The sequence below is a fragment of the Tachyglossus aculeatus genome, chromosome 3, assembly GCF_015852505.1.
Source record: "Tachyglossus aculeatus isolate mTacAcu1 chromosome 3, mTacAcu1.pri, whole genome shotgun sequence".
Lineage (NCBI taxonomy): Eukaryota > Metazoa > Chordata > Mammalia > Monotremata > Tachyglossidae > Tachyglossus > Tachyglossus aculeatus.
Genome location: NC_052068.1, coordinates 56374108 through 56390333, shown reverse-complemented (window position 1 = coordinate 56390333; position 16226 = coordinate 56374108). Strand labels below are relative to the sequence as shown.

At 42.6% G+C, this 16226-nt stretch overlaps 1 protein-coding gene across 1 annotated transcript in view; it reads right to left on the bottom strand.

Moving 5' to 3' along the window:
* Positions 1-16226, bottom strand: part of WDR70 (WD repeat domain 70) — a 462347-nt gene that overhangs the window by 123825 nt on the left and 322296 nt on the right.

The following is a 16226-nucleotide window of genomic DNA, read 5'->3' as shown; positions in this document are numbered from 1 at the left end:
TCACAATGCACCGGCTGAATCTCCAGAATTCCCAGGTGCACATTTACGTTTAACATGCATTTCTTTTCAAGAGAACAAGTATTGCAACTTAGTACTTAATACAGTTTGAACAAAGAAAACCTGGCTGAGCGAGGTGACAGTTACACAAGAGAATGTTTTGAGCCCCGTTCTACTGGCGAGCAATCTTTTTTAAATGGCAATGAAATCAATTTTAATACTGCACGTAACTTGGTCCAAATGAAAATAATGAAGACTTGTGACTTATCAAAAGGCACTACTCTCTTGCCTCCTTTTGTAAATTACAACATATCTATAATTCTCGTTTCCTATCTCACGAGAAATTTAACTGGATCCAGAGCAAGCAGCTGTTCCACGGCTGTATCTGGTTACAGTCTGTGTAGTGTCACTGCATTCATACATTAAATAAAATGCAGCTGGAAAATGCTCCACTCATTTCACCACCCTTCTCTGCTAAACTGTTCAGGATCAACAACTGTTGAAAACAAGCACTGGGTAAAGGGGACATTGCGGGAAAAAAAGGGTTGCGAGTTTAATTTATTGGGATAAAAATCAAACAGAAGATTCTTTGGTATCTTTCCCTTTAATGTGCACAGGAGCATTCTACGCAAAAGAGCAAAAATACATTATAAATACAAGGTTTTTTTAAAAAAATTACAGTGTCTTTTGCCTCTAAAAACATCAATGAGCCATATTTCTCCAGCGCATAAATCATTTCCCCTGGGAGTAAACCAGGCACCTCTGAAAGCTGTATTTACTCTTCCAGGCAACTAGGATAGTATATAGGAAGTGAAAGCATTTCAATACCAAGGGACTCTTAGGATTCTGAAAGATTTGATGCAAGTTTCAAAGGTGCCTGATTTCCAGGGAGTAGCCGAATGGAGGCCCTGGGAAAATTTGGTTCACACGCATTTTCTACTGCACCTAAAATTCACCCGGCACAGTAAGTGTTGCCAGGGATTTTAGAAGTCCAAAGCCACGCCAGGTTTACACCTTTTAATAAATGTAAGACATTCCCTTCTTCCCTCAAAACAATACACTGCTTATCGCCAGGCTCCAATGCTGCCCACGAATAACTGCGTATGGAGCAAATTCTTCCCTCTTTTACATTTTCATATGGTGGCTCTTTTTGCTGACATTTTCATGTGTCTCATCTGCTTCTTTTCATATCCTCTCTCTTTGGGCAACTCATTTCTCGCTGCCCGCCCCTTCTTCCTGCTTTATCAGGTACAGAGAAAAAAAGCCCCTTTCTCGCCCCCTTCTCGCTTTCAATTAATCACTTATATCACAACTAAAATCCTCTTCCTGTTCCCTTCCAAATTCCCAGGCTGCCTTGTGCACCTGCTGGGTTTCTGCTCAGTCCACATCGGTGGCCTGAGTATAAACCCCCGTGTGGGATGTTGATGGTCCTGGGATAAGAGCGCTATTATGGGAATCAGGAGACTTGAATTCTAATCCCAGTTCACCCAGAAGCTGGCTAATGTGAACAAAGACCATACATGCACTTGGCAGGAGGTCTTCCCCAAATAAATCCCCATTTCCCACCCTGTTTGCCCTGCCTTCTGCATCACTTACTGACTTGCATCCGTAGCCCTTATTTACTTCGATAACCCCGACCACCCCACCCCCAGACTCAAGGCACTTCTGTCCATATCCTTATATTCTGCCGCTTCTCCTGTCATATTTATCACATTATATTATATCATAATATCATAATATGTCCATTTATCATATTGTCTGAATCCCCCTTTAGACTGTAAGCACCCTGTGGACAGGGATCATGTCTATCAACTCTACTGTACTCTCCTGAGCGCTTAGTGCAGTGCTCTGCAGATAACAAGCTCTCAATAAATACCACTGATTGATTGATTGATTGCAGTTTTGTACAAACATCCTGCCGCCTACCAGCCAAAAGATCGAGGACTGTTTATTGGAACGACTTCCAATCTCGACTATGAGTCCCTTGAGCTGCTTTGTGAACTCGGTGAAATTTTGATATAAAGCAGGCCGATACCAGAACCTTAAGGGACGCTACCCAGTGCGGCCGGTCAAAATGATCAGTTCAATTTTAAAGGCCATTAACAGAGTAATTCTGAATTTGCTGAGCCTGCTTATTGCTAGAATGTGTCTAACAGAGCTTCCACAATAATGGCCTGGACAGAGATGTTATTTATTTTATAAATTAGTCCTTAAAGTTCACCAGGCTCAGATCTTACCAGAGTGTATAATCTAGAGCATTTTTTTTAAAAAACTCAAGAATCCACTGAACCCTGGCTCCATCAGCAGTGGGGCTGTTTCTGATTTCTGAGCCGGCTGAGTTTGAAAAAGGAAGATGGGCAGCGAGGTGAAAGAAATGCTTTCAACCCTTAAGGGGTCCTGATGTTTTGAGTTGCTACGGGTCAGGTGGGGAACAGATAATAAAAATAATAATAATAATAGCATTTGTTAAGTGCTTGCAATGTGCCAGTCACTGTACTACGTGTCGGGGTGGGTATAAGTAAATCAGGTTGGACATAGTCCCTGTCCCACCACGGGCTCACAGTCTCAATCTCCATTTTACAGATGAGGTAACTGAGGCACAGAGAAGTAAAGTGACTTGTCCAAGGTCACAGAGCAGACAAGTGGCGGAACAGAGATTAGAACCCGTGATCTTCTGACTCCAAGGCCTGAGATCTATCCACTAAGCCACTCTGCTTCCCTTATCTTGTCTGTTGTGTGAGCTTGGGCAAGTCGCTTCACTTCTCCGGGCCTCCGTTACCTAATCTGGAAAAGATTGTTAGCCCCATGTGGGGCAGGGACTACATTCAACCTGATTACCTTGTATATACCCCAGCGCTTAGAACAGTCCTTGGCACATAGTTAAGCGCTTAACAAATACCATAATTATTATTATTTCTCCCCCATTAGGCTGTAAACCCGTGTGGGGACAGAATGTGTCTGCTAAGTACTCTCCGAAGCGCTTAATACAGTGTACAGTGCTCCGTACAGAGTAAGCACTCAATAAATATGACTGAAAGAATGAAAGGAGGTCTTATTTTTCTATAAAAGGGACTACTTTCCAGAATGGAGAGAGGGCACAATAGAGGGGTGAGAGGTGAGAAGGCAAAGTGCCTACCGACTCTGTTGCATTGTACTCTCTTAAGTGCTTAGTACAGTGCTCTGCACAAAGTATGGGCTCAATAAATACCATTGATTGACTGGGGATGGGGAGGCGGGAAAGCCAAGAGTGATTTTCTTTGTTAGTCTGCAGAAGTGTTAGTTTACAGGAAGGAAAAAAAGGTGGTGAAATACACGTCAAACGATTGAGAAAAATAAAGAACCAGAAAGCAGGGAGAACATGTGCGAGATAAGCGCTTAGTACAGTGCTCTGCACAAAGTATGGGCTCAATAAATACCATTGATTGACTGGGGACGGGGAGGCGGGAAAGCCAAGAGTGATTTTCTTTGTTAGTCTGCAGAAGTGTCAGTTTACAGGAAGGAAAAAAAGGTGGTGAAATACACATAAAACGATTGAGAAGAATAAAGAACCAGAAAACAGGGAGAACTGGTGGGAGATAAGCGTTTAGTACAGTGCTCTGCACACAGTAAGTGCTCAATAAATGCGACTGAATGAATGTTTGGAACATGCAAGGTTAGAGTGGCTTTCTACACACCATCAGTGATATTTATCGAGCACTGTAAAAAAATGTTTGGGTGCATACATGAGAAGCAGCGAGGCTCAGTGGAAAGAGCCCGGGCTTTGGAGTTAGAGGTCATGGGTTCAAATCCCGGCTCCACCAATTGTCAGCTGTGGGATCTTGGGCAAGTCACTTTACTTCTCTGGGCCTCAGTTCCCTCATCTGTAAAATGGGGATGAAGACTGTGAGCCCCCCGGGGGGACAACCTGATCACCTTGTAACCTCCCCAGCGCTAAGAACAGTGCTTTGCACATAGTAAGTGCTTAATAAATGCCATCATCATCAAGTAAGAAACACGTTCCATCACCTCAAGGCATTCAGCCTAATGGGGGAGCCAGAGAGAAAATTACATTGTAAATATAAGGGTTTTTTTCTTAATTGAAGCGTCTTTTGCCTCTAAAAACATCAATGAGCCACATTTCTCCAGCGCATAAATCATTTCCCTTGGGAGTAAATCAGGCACCTCTGAAAGCTGTCTTTACTCTTCCAGGCACATATAGTATGAGCATGAAATAGAAGAAAGATATATCTAGACTGTGAACTTGTGGGTACGGAACGTGTCTACTAACTCTGTTTTATTGTATGCTCCCAAGCATTTAGTACAGCGCTCTGCACATAGTAAGCGCTCAATAAATATCACTGATTGATCAGGAACTAATTCACTACAGCAGGGTGAAATTCCACTGCATTTCCACTATGCATCCCTACAGACCGTCCTTCCTTTTTCTTTCCTCGGCAACTTTTTTATTATGGTCTTAGTTAAGTGCTTACAATGTGTCAAGCACTGTTCATTCGTTCATTCATTCATTCAATCGTATTTATTGAGCGCTTACTGTGTGCACAGCACTGTACTAAGCGCTTGGGAAGTACAAGTTGGCAACATATAGAGACGGTCCCTACCCAAAAGAGGGCTCACAGTCTAGAAGGGGGAGATGGAGATCAAAACAAATTAGCAAAATAAAATAAATAGAATAAATATGTACAAATAAAATAAATAGAGCAATAAATACATACAAACATATATACATATATACAGGTGTTCTAAGAGCTGGGGTAGATACAAAGTTTATCAGGGTAGACACAGTCCCTGTCCCACATGGGCTTACAGTTTAAATAGGAAGGAGTACGATTTACTCCCCATTTTACAGTTGAGGAAACTGAGGCACAGAGAAAAGTTAAGTGACTTGAAAGGTTACCCAGCAAGCAATTGGCAGAGCCGGGATTAAAACCCAGATCCTCTGAGCCCCAGGCCTGTGCTCTTTCCAGTAGGTTCCTCCCTTTTCCTCTGCTCCCCCCTCAACTGCCCCAACCCGCTCCCTTTAATCTACCCCGCAGCCCCCCAGCACTTGTGTATATAGGTACAAATTTATAATTATAATTCTATTTATTGTTATTAATGATGTGTACATATCTAGAATTCTATTTATAGTGATGCTACTGATGCCTGTTTACTTGTTTTGATGTCTGTTTCCCCCCTTCTAGACTGTGAGCCCGTTGTGGGCATGGATTGTCTCTATTTGTTGTTGAATTGTACTCCCCAAACCCTTATTACAGCTTACTGCACACAGTAAGTGCTCAATAAATACGATCGACTGTACGAATGAGTGAATGAATAGGCCACGATGCAACTTCTCTGGAGGACAGGAGAATTTCCGAGTGTTCAGATGCCTCCTTTTCAACTCTGATCTCTGTCACCCTACAGAGGTCAGGTGGCTGCGGAGGGAAATGGGACCTAAATTGCAAAAAATTTCTTTACCTTTCCTATCTGATTGAAGATGACAGCCTTTTCCTTTCCAAGCCCTCTTCCAACTTTGAGAAGGCGACTTCTAATTTACCAAAAACGATATGTGTTGCTTCAAGGGACAGACAGGCCCTAAATATCTGTTTATGGTTTAAACGCAAGGTTTGACGTATTTTAAGACTGTGATGGCCTAAAGGACAACAGCCCTGAGATCTAAATGTCATGGGGGATGTTTTTTATTATTATGACTGTTGTTGGTAACTCTTTCATTTTCTCAATGAAAACACACAAATACGAATTCCCAGAGAGTTGGCAGACCCCATATTTGAAGGAGCACACGTATTTGCCAATTCGATGGGGAAAACCTGAAAGACATTAGCGTCGGCCTTGTTATTCTGTAAAATGCTGAGAGCAGAATTACTGGTGCCCATTCCTCAAGAACAAAGGAAAACACCCTTTATAGAAATGAAAAACGACTGATGTCCTTTTCATATACTACTTTATACCGGTAGGCAATGGGAATGCCCCTTTCTTGAGTAAATCAGTACAAATTCGATCAAGAACCAGCGGGCCTAGTGGATACAGCTTTGGGCCTGGGAATCTGAAGGCCCTGGGTTCTAATCCAGCCCCACTACTTGTCTGCTATGTGACCACGGGCAAGTCACTCAACTTCTCTTCTGTGGGACAGTCCACATCCCACATGGAGCTCGCAGCCTTAATCCCCATTTTTCAGATGAGGGAACTGACTTGCCCAAGTGCCAGCAGACAGGTGGAGGAGCCAGGATTAGAACCCAGGTCCTTCTGACTTCCAAGCCATGCTGTACCCACTAGGCCACACTTTTAGACTGTGAGCCCACTGTTGGGTAGGGACTGTCTCTACATGTTGCCAACTTGTACTTCCCAATCAATCGATCGTATTTATTGAGCGCTTCCTGTGTGCAGAGCACTGTACTAAGCGCTTGGGAAGTACAAGTTGGCAACATCTAGAGACAGTCCCTACCCAACAGTGGGCTCACAGTCTAAAACGGGATCTAAAAGGGGTTAGTAGTTAGTACTTCCCAAGCGCTTAGTACAGTGCACACAGTAAGCGCTCAATAAATATGATTGCTTGATTGACTGATTGAAGAACATAACTAAAGGGCTGCTACTTGAATTGCAAGTGACTTCAGACCAAAGTGTAGTTAAGCAGACATGATCGAATGTGATTACTGAACAGTGCTTGGCACATAAGTGCTTAAAAAATACCATTATTATTTACAATACAGCAGTAAAGAGAGACAATCCCTACTCACAGTGGGCTTCCCCTGGTCTGGACTACATAAATATAATTCTATTTATATTAATGCTTGTTTTATTTGTTCTGATGTGTATATAAAGCTCTAATTCTATTTATTCTTATTGATGCCTCTTTCCTTGTTTTGATGTCCGTCTCCCCCCTTCTAGACTGTGAGCCTGTTGCGGGCGGGGATTGTCTTTCTCTGTTGCTGAATGGTATTTGCCAAGCGCTTAGTACAGTGCTCTGCACACAGTAAGCGCTCAATAAATACGACTGATTGATTGATGAACCCTGACAGATCATCATCAACATCATCAACACTAACAACAGTATTCGTTGAGTGCTTACTGTGCGCCCAGCACTGTGCTGAGCTCTTGGGAGAGAATGCTACAGAATTTGCAGACCGCTCCCTGCCCACAACGAGCTTACAGTCGAGAGTCCAGGAATTCAAGAAGCACCGCCACAGTCTCTAAATCTGATTTGTGGCACTAGGAAAAAGTAGCTGATACCATTACAAACCCTCAGTTTTGGCAACGACTGGGCAAATATGGCCACCAAGGGAATTTTACCACAATAGTTTGGCTACTTCATGCAGGTACAGCGAATCCCTTCCAGAATAAGGCGTTTTTAGGGCACAATTTGGAGAGAATGAAGGAATAGGGAGGACCCAATGCCAAGATTTGCCCATGATGTGATGCAGTTCCCCACAGGAATGCTTTGAAGCAGAACTGTGCTGGGAACTAATTCTAAGTGTTTACTGGAAACAATGAACTGTAGGGAAATTCAATTTGCTAACGAAAAATTAGTGACGATTAGTTTCCTATATGGTGCTAATGAACTAGGCGGAGGTTCTGATACAGAAATACTGCTGGCGGCTTGACGCAAGCCTTAGAGGTGAAGCCCTATCCTTGCGAGCCCCCTCCAATTTTCAATTAGCATGGTGGGTGGTTAGAGCTAGGAGTCAGAAGGTCATGAGTTCTAATCCTGCCAGTGACACTTACCTGCTGTGTTAATTTCTCTTTGTTTCAGTTACCTCATCTGTAAAATGGGGATTGAGACTGTGAGCCCCATGTGGGACAGCGGACTGTGTCCAACCTTGATTTGCTTGTATTCATTCATTCATTCGTTCAATTGTATTTATTGAGCGCTTCCTGTGTGCAGAGCACTGTATTAAGTGCTTGGAAAGTACAATTTGGCAACAAATAGAGACAATCCCTACCCAACAATGGGCTTATAGATGAGACGGGGGCTCACGGTACAGAAGGGGGAAGGAGCGTGGCTTAGGGGAAAGAGCCTGGGCTCGCGGGTCAGAGGTCATGGGTTCTAATCCCACCTCTGCCACTTGTCAGCTGTGTGACTTTGGGCAAGTCACCACACTTCTCTGGGCCTCAGTTACCTGATCTGCAAAATGGGGATGAAGCCTGTGAGTCCCGCGTGGGACAACCGGATTACCTTGTAATAATAATAATGATGGCATTTGTTAGCGCTTACTATGTGTGAAGCACTGTTCTAAGCCCTGGGGGGGGGGGGGGGGGGGGATACAAGGTGATCAGATTGTCCCACGTGGGGCTCACAGTCTTCATCCCCATTTTACAGATGAGGTAACTGAGGCACAGAGAAATTAAGTGACTTGCCCAAAGTCACACAACTTACAAGTGGCATCTAGCCCAGCGCTTAGAGCAGTGCTTGGCACATAGTAAGCGCTTAATAAATTCCATCATTATTATTGTAATAATGATAATAATAATGATAACATTTATTAATTCACCTCCTCCAGGAAGCCTTCCCAGACTGAGCCCCTCCCTTCCTCTCCCCCTCGTCCTCCTCTCCATCCCCCCATCTTACCTCCTTCCCTTCCCCACAGCACCTGTATATATGTATATATGTTTATACATATTTATTACTCTATTTATTTATTTATTTATTTATTTATTTTACTTGTACATACCTATTCTATTTAGTTTATTTTGTTAGCATGTTTGGTTTTGTTCTCTGTCTCCTCCTGTTAGACTGTGAGCCCACTGTTGGGTAGGGACTGTCTCTATATGTTGCCAATTTGTACTTCCCAAGCGCTTAGTACAGTGCTCTGCACATAGTAAGCGCTCAATAAATACGATTGATGATGATGATGATTAAGCGCTTACTATGTGCAAAGCACAGTTCTATGTTTAGCACAGTGCCTGGCACTTAGTAAGCACTTAACAAACACCATAATTATTATTATTATTATCTGCCCCCAGCACTTAGTACAGTCCTCTGAACACAGTAAGCACTCTGTAAATATCATTGATTAATTGATATTGATTGATCTGCCCCATCATCATCATTTTCAGTGGCATTTAAGGAGTGCATAATACGTGCAGAGCACAGTACTAAGTGCTTGGGAGAGTACACTAACTCCTTGTCTCCATTCAGACAACAGTCGACGCAATATTTCGTTATTTTTGTTAATGTGGCTTTTTTTAAGAGCAGGACTATCACATCCATGTAGAAATGGTGAAACAGTGGGTAGAAACAGTGGGTAGAAACAGTGATGAATAATAATAATGATGATGATGGTATTTGTTAAGCGCTTACTATGTGCCAAGCACTGTTCTAAGTAGAAGCAGCGTGGCTCAGCGGAAAGAGCCCGGGCTTTGGAGTCCGAGGTCATGGGCTCGCGTCCCAACTCCGCCACGTGTCTGCTGTGTGACCTTGGGCAAGTCACTTAACTTCTGAGCCTCAGTTGCCTCATCCGTAAAATGGGGCCTGGGACTGTGAGCCCCACGTGGGACAACTCGATCACCTTGTATCCCCGTCCCCAGCGCTTAGAACAGTGCTCTGCACATAGTAAGCGCTTAACAAATGCCATCATTATTATTATTATGATTATTCACAGACTCCGTCCTCTCCTGGTTCTTCTCCGACACCTTCCGAGGGACTCTCCTGTCCCCTGAGCCGTCCAAATAAAGGCAGGCACGGGCAGGGCGGAATGGACAGAGGCGCAAGGCGGCAGCAAGGCCTTGGAAGTTATGGAATGGGAAGCAGTACGAGCAGGGCGGAAACCTGAATTGGCAGGGCAAACGGCAACCCCTGCGGACCCAGGAAAACCGCCGGGCATGCAACCCTTTGGCACAGCTCCAGAGCTTCTCAATGTCAGTAATTGTAACTCTGAGGACAAATGGAAGAAGAAATGCAAAGCCTTCTTGTTGGAAAGCGGTCTTTTCTCATTTCTTTTCCAATTAACATGCCCACTGGTATTGTTTCTCCCATTTTAGTGTATCTTTTATAGCTATTCATTCTTTGACTTTTTGTAGCGGTGTTTGTTAAGGGCTTACTATGTGCCAGGCATTGTGTAGCACTGGGGTGGATACAAGATAATCAGGCTGGACATGGCATAGTGGGCAGAGCATGGGCCTGGGAATCTGAGGGTTACGGGTTCTAATGCTGGCTCCTCCACATGTCTGCTGTGTGACCTTGGGGAAGCCATTTCACTTCCTTTTGTCTCAGTTGCATCATCTGTAAAAGCGCTTAGTACAGTGCTCTGCACACAGTAAGTGCCCAATAAATACGATTGATGATGATTGAGACTAAGCCCCACATAGGACAGGGACTGTGTCCAACCCCATTTGCTTGTAATAATAATAATTAAAAAATAATAATAATAATAATGGCATTTATTAAGCGTTTACTATGTGCAAAGCACTGTTCTAAGCGCTGGGTAGGTTTCAAAGTGACCAGTTTGCCCCACAGGGGGCTCACAGTCTTAATTCCCATTTTACAGATGAGGTACTGAGGCCCAGAGAAGTTAAGTGACTTGCCCAAAGTCACACAGCTGACAATTGGTGGAGTCGGGATTTGAACCCATGACCTCTGACTCCAAAGCCCGGGCTCTTTCCACTGAGCCATGCTGCTTCTCTGTATCCACCCCAGCACTTAGTACAGTGCTAGACCCATAGCAAGCACTTAACAAATACCATTATGATGATGATGAGGATGTCATCATAGAGAAGCAGCGTGGCTCAGTGGAAAGAGCACAGGCTTCGGAGTCAGAGGTCATGGGTTCGAATCCCAGCTCCGCCACATGTCTGCTGTGTGACCTTGGGCAAGTCACTTAACTTCTCTGAGCCTCAGTTACCTCATCTGTAAATGAGGATTGACTGTGAGCCCCACGTGGGACAACCTGATCATGTTATATCCCCCCAGCGCTTAGAACAGTGCTTTGCACATAGTAAGTGCTTAACAAATGCCATTATTATTATTATTATTATTATTATTATTATTATTATTATTATTATGTCCCACGTGGGGCTCACAGTCTTAATCCCCATTTTACAGATGAGGCTGGGGACAGGGAGTGTGTCTACTAACTCTGTTAGACTGCTATACTGTACTCTCCCAAGTGCTCAGTACAGTGCTCTGCACACAGTAAGTGCTCAATAAATAAGATGGATTGATGGACTGAGGTAACTGAGGCACAGGGAAGTTAAGTGACTTGTCCAAATTCACGCGGCAGACAAATGGCAGAGCCAGGACTAGAATCCGGGTCCTTATGACTCCCAGGGTCATGCTCTATCCACTAGGCATGTTGCTTCTCAAGTGGTGGATTTGGAATAAACCAATTATTTGACCACTGAAGCACTTTCAAATCCACCGGGAACCATTTTTCCTTGTTGGATTTTAAGGGACTTGGATTTTAAGAGCTATCTAAAAACCTGTAAGTAAAAAGACAAAGACTAAATCCTTAGCAGAAATACTCTTCAGTTGTGTAATGCCTAACATTCTCAGACATTTTACATTGACAGAATAAATTCTGGGCTGCTTCAAACCAAACACAAAACTATTTATTTATTCAAAAATTCAACATGCTTCTGCACCAATTATATCCCTTACTGGAATAGGGTGTATTCTAAGATTTTAAAACTCATTAGTCCATCTGCACAGTCTATTTCCAAGTCATCTTATTAAATCTCTCGTTAAAGGTCTAAATTTATGTACCATTACAGTTTTTTATTCATTAGAAAACTTCTTTTTGTGGTTATAAAACAAAATTGCAGGTTTTCTACTCTTAGAGGTATTGTAAGTATATAAAATAAGAGATGCATGATCAGAAATTGTGACTATTTTGAACATCTCACCATTATATGTATTTTCTAAGCACCTACTTCATGCAGAGCAAACCACGCAAATGAAACTGCTAACAAAAATGCACCACGAATGTCTAAAAACAGGTAAACTAAGGCAAATGACTGAAGAACGCTGGCTTATTTTCAATGGCCTTCAAGTCTGCCTTTTGACAACTGACTCTTCAGCAACAAAGATTTATTTAAAAAATAATTTTTAAATGGTACTTGTTAAGCACACACCCTTTTGTGCCAAGCACTGTACTACGCACTGGCGCAGACAGAAGATAACCAGTCCTGGTCCCAAATGTGATTCACAGTCTAAGGAGGGGGGGTGTAGGATTTAATCCCCATTTTTCAGGTGAGGAGGCTGAGGCACAGAGAAACTATGTGACTTGCCTATCTTCACAAAGGAGACGAGTGGTGTAGCCAGGATTAGAACCCACGTCCTCTGATTCCCAGCTCCATGCTCTTTCCACTAAGCCATGCTGCTTCTCTAATTACTTCTTCAGTGATTAAAACAGTGCTCCAGTGCTTAGAACTTCGCTAGAAGTCTTCTAGACTGTGAGCCCACTGTTGGGTAGGGACTGTCTCCATATGTTGCCAACTTGTACTTCCCAAGCGCTTAGTACAGTGATCTGCACATAGTAAGCGCTCAATAAATACGATTGATGATGATGATGATGACTGTCTCTATTTGTTGCCAACTTGTACTTCCCAAGCGCTTAGTACAGTGCTCTGCACACAATAAGCGCTCAATAAATACGATTGATGATGATGATGATGACTGTCTCTATATGTTGCCAACTTGTACTTCCCAAGCGCTTAGTACAGTGCTCTGCACACAGTAAGTGCTCAAAAAATACAATTGATTGATTGATTAGAACAGTGCTTTGCACATAGTAAGCGCTTAATAAATGCCATCATTATTATTATTATTCTATTATCAAAGCATATTATTGTCAGAGGAAGTGAGGCTCTCACTGACACCAAAATTCCCTTGGCAGAAGGATTCTAAACTCATCAAACTTAAAACATTCACATACAATATTACATTCTCGGAAATGTTTAGTTCAGTTCAACAGTTCAGTTCAGTTCAACATTAACATTAGTTCAGTGCACACAGTATGCAATAAATAAATACCATTGATTGATCGACTGTTAACAGAAGATAACAGAAGAGACATTTCTTTTTAGCAGAGTGGTAAAGACCTGACACCCTTCTCAGGGTCACCCCTGGAGAGTTTCCAGTCCTCTACCAGTCTCTGCTACGGGAGAAAGAGTCAAGCAGAGGCCTGTCCATTTCATTCCTAGCTTGGCCAGTGGCTAGCAAGTGGAAGGCAATCTAATACAAGTCAAAACTCACCCGTGCTGGGCAGCAGTGTCACGGGAGTCGAGGGCAGAGACTCGAGTTTACTGCGCGGAAGGCAGCAATATTGAACCATATCCGTATTTTTACCAAGAAAACTCTCTGGATCCACTACCAGAACGATTGCAGATGGAGAGCGGGGCGTACTGGGAGAGATGTGTCCATCGTGCCGTTATGAGTTGGAAACGACTTGATGGCATAAGACAAGACAAAGATCTGACAAAGAACCGAACGTTGTTCCTGTCAGGGGATACTGTGGTACAGGAGTGAATTCAACTTTCACAGACACCTAAAAGTCTTCAAACCCAATGTGCTTTCAGCTAACATTTATAGTCATCACTTAAGCGAGGGGCACATTTTTCCACATTAGAAGAGACTTGGCGCTCAAACTGAGTGTGGCAGTGAAACTTTGGATACTTTTGAATTATTTCCAAATATATTCAATCAATAGTATTCACTGAGCGCTTGCTCTATGGCAAGCACTGTACTACGGCTCATAGACTATGAAGGACGTGTCTAATTCCACCTGCGTTCACTTTCCCAGCACTTAGTACACTGATGTGCACTCAGTCAGACTTTAATAAATACAATTACAGTCACTTCTCATGTTTAAAGTCCCTTTCAAGGGTCTAAAAAGCAACATTAACCCTGTGTAATTTAACTCAAGGCATTTCGAAAGGCTGGATCATAATGAGATTACGGGCAACTTTTCTTGTACACCCAGTTCTGGAAGAACCTGTGTTTTCGTTCCACGATTTGGCTAGAGGATTGTTAGGGAATTGGGGAATGTTTTTTTCTGACACAGAAAGACTGTTTGGATCAAGGGTGTCAGTGTCAGAATAAATAGTTTGTGGGAACATGCGAGGCGTTGGACACAATGACTATTACTGCATGACTTTCCCCTTAACACAAGATTTTGTGAGAACGCAAGCCCCGTGCTTTAGAGAACCGGGAGTATAAAAACAAATTGCCCAACGTCAATCAGTTATAAAGTCTATTCAGCAGAGCCTAATTTGATTCTATTTCTGGGCCTTGAGGTCTACTTAGAATGCTTTTGATATTATGCTATGTTGTAATGCTTATTCCCCATCTTGGTAATAAACTATAAGACGCATAAACTTTGGGATGGAAAGAATGATTTATTCCGCTTGGTAGGCTCTAAGAAATTATTTTCAATATAACTGCTTCTCATAATAACTAGTACAAAGAGTTAGCTATCTTCATAAGCTGAAATGTTTACTATATAAGAGGACATGACTCCTGGAAGCACAGATCTAAGAAATTATTTTCAGTATGGCTGACACAACTAGAGATTTAAAACTGCTTCTCATAATAACTAGTACAAAGAGTTAGCTATCTTCATAAGCTGAAATGTTTTACTATATAAGAGGACATGACTACTGGAAGCATAGATTCCATTTCTTTTTAGCAGGGCGGTAGAGATCTCACAGACAAAAATCCAGTGTTGTTCCCGTTAGGGGATACTGTGACAGAGCAGTGAATTAAACTTTCAACAGACATCTAAAAGTCCTCAAACCCTATGTGTTTTCAGCTAACATTTATATTCGTCACTTAAATGAGGGATGGATTTTTCCACATGTTTCAGACAGAGTTGACACCAACACCAATGGAATGCTGACTGAAGTTTCCTAAGGTTATGAAGATGCTACCTTTGAGTTCAAAAGGAAGCATAGTTCCTTTCATCTTTATTTATAAAATACCTTTCCAAACAAAGCGAACTTGTCAAGCTTAAAGTTAAAACAAACCTGTACGTTCTACATTTACAGGGGCTGGAATTCTCCTGGTGCTTCTATGGAAAAACCATCTAGTACATCTATATTAACTTGTGCAATTTTTCCTCCCTGATTTTAGGAGAAAACAATGTTTGTCCCACATCATTGCAAGTAGTAGTAGTAGTAGTAGTAGTAGTAGTAGTAGTAGTAGTAATAATAATAATAATAATAATAATAATAATAATAATAATGGTATGTTTTAAGCGCTTACCATAGGCCAAGCACTGTTCTGAGTGCTGGATGAAAAACAGCATGGTGAAGTGGATACAGCACAGCCTAGGAATCAGAAGGACCTAGGTCTGTGATCCAGATGTGGGATAGGGACTGGGTCCAATCCGATTTGTTTGTATTCACCCCAGCGCTTAGTAGTAGTAGTAATTATAAGAATAATAATAATAATAATAATAATAATAATGGCATTTGTTAAGCACCTACTATGTGCAAAGCACAGTTCTAAGCGCTGGGGGGGATACAAGGTGATCAGATTGTCCCATATGGGGCTCACAGTCTTAATCCCCACTTTACAGATGAGGTAACTGAGGCTCAAAGAAGTTAAGTGACTTGCCCAAGGTCACACAGCAGACATGTGGCGGAAACAGGGTTAGAACCCACGACCTCTGACTCCCAATAATAATAATAATAATAATGATGGCATTTATTAAGCACTATGTGCAATGCACTGTTCAAAGCGCTGGGGAGGTTACAAGGTGGTCAGGTTGTCCCACAGGGGGCTTACAGTCTTAATCCCCATTTTACAGATGAGGTAACTGAGGCCCAGAGAAGTGAAGTGACTTGCCCAAAGTCACGCAGCTGACAATTGGCGGAGCGGGATTCGAACCTATGACCTCTGACTCCCAAGCCCGTGCTCTTTCCACTGAGCCATGCTGCTTCTCACACTCACTGTACTATGCTGTACTAGGCTATATACAGTGCCTGGTATATATGTTGCCAAATTGTACTTCCCAAGCGCTTAGTACAGTGCTCTGCACACAGTAAGCGCTCAACAAATACGATTGATGATGATGATGATGGTATATAGTAAGTGCTTAACAAATACGACAATTATTATTATTCTAATTCTGGCTCCACCTGTCTGCCGCGTGACCTTGGGAAAGTCACTTAACTTCTCCGTGTCTGAGTTCCCTCATCTGTAAAATGGGGATTAAGACCGTGAGCTCCATGTGGGACAGGGACTGTGTCCAACCTGAATAGTCTGTATGGACCCCAATGCTTAGAACAGTACTTGACAC